This window comes from Penaeus chinensis, chromosome 22 (assembly GCF_019202785.1).
Source record: "Penaeus chinensis breed Huanghai No. 1 chromosome 22, ASM1920278v2, whole genome shotgun sequence".
NCBI classification, from domain to species: domain Eukaryota; kingdom Metazoa; phylum Arthropoda; class Malacostraca; order Decapoda; family Penaeidae; genus Penaeus; species Penaeus chinensis.
This window is the reverse complement of record NC_061840.1, coordinates 25,395,302-25,397,190: the sequence shown is the minus strand read 5'-3', so window position 1 is coordinate 25,397,190 and position 1,889 is coordinate 25,395,302.

The window sequence follows — 1,889 nt, the reverse complement described above, 5'->3', positions numbered from 1 at the left end:
TTACCATCATCATCTTCATTATCATCATTATTATCATTCGTGATATTATTATTATTTTCATTATTTTCATTATTTTTATTATCATTATTATTATTACTATTATTACATTTATCACAATTACTATTATCATTATTATTATTATTGTTATTATTACTGTTACCATTTTTACTATTGTTATCATTATCATTATTGGTATTACTATTTGCATCATCAATATCATTATTATTATTATTATTGTTACTACTATTATTATTACAATTATAATTATTATCCTTATTATTATTGTTGTCGTTGTCATTATCATTATGACTATTAATATTATTGCTATTATTATCATTATAATTATCATTAGTTCTAGTAGTAGTATTGTCATATTTATCATTATTATCATTTTTGTTGGTGTTGTTGTTGTTAACATTACTATCATTATTATCATTATGATTATTATTTCATTATTATTATGATTATTATTATTCATCATTAGTATTAGTATTACTGTCTTTATCGTGATTATCATTCCTAGTATTATCATTATTATTATCATTATTATCATTATCATTTTCATTTTAGTTATTATCAATATCATTATTATTACTATCGTTATTATTATTGTTGTTATTATCATCATTATTACTATTATCATTCTTAGTAATAGTACCATTATTATTTTATTAGTATTATTATTACAATCATTATGATGATTATTAATATTAGTATTATCATTATTATTATCTTCATTATTAGAATCATTGTTATCGTTATCATCAGTACCATTATCATTATTTTTATTATCATAACTTTATCATCATTATAAATATAATTATCATCTCTATCATTAACACTACCATTGTAATTATCATTATCATTATCCATACTAATATTCTTATTACTATTTTCATTATCATTATTACTTTTTTTAATGATTATGATTATGATTATTATTGTTTTCCTTATTATTAATATTATTATTAATATTACTGATGTTGTTGTTCATCATTACAGTATACAATAACATTGATGTACGCTTGTGTAGCATAAGCAACACATGGATATGTACATTTGTGGTTGTAGAAGTGTATTTGGATAAATGTATGCATGAGTAAGCGTATTTATGTGTATAAGTTGTTCCGTGTTATGCTGTAAGGGCTGCGTGTGTTCTCTCAGATATAAGGTTTAAGTATGCAGGTTTAAGTGTAGGTGTTTGAATGAGTGTGTGCGTGTATCTGTGTACATAACTCGTCAACCTTCAGTCATGTTGGGTGTCTTTCCCATGTGTTGTTTGTTTGTTTGTTCTTTAGAAGTTTTACGATATATTGATACCATTGTTACTCCTTCAGTCATTGGTTTGCTTGCCCTTGATTGGGAATGCAACCACCCCAAAGCATATGGCTGACCCTAGCTTTGTAGTAATATGAAATTAAGCATTTTCAATTTAGATTATATACCAGAAGTTCTGCTGGGCAGTTACAAGCGTTCTTAACTCGGTAATAAGGGTGAAAATCTTTGAATGTATTGTGGCCTGACACTTTACTAACCTCGGATAGGAGAGGTTCAGCTTGTACAGTAGCAACAAATCAGGGTTGTCCTTGCTTATGAATGAACTGATTAGTTATGTGCAGAAGTATAGTGCCAGAGTTCTAGAGCATTAATACCTTCTATCATGTACGAATGTTATGAGCTGCGTATAGGATGCATCTAATCTAGTTTCACTAAATATTCACATTAAGTACGAATTATATAATCAGGGTGCACTCAGGAAGGACACTACGTAAGACAGACTTCTCTGGGAGGTAAGGTACACATAACCAGGTAGCCCCACTAAAGCTAAGCCCCGCCTCTTCACCTTTATTCACTGCAAATATTAGATATCTATGTCATTCGTTTTTTTT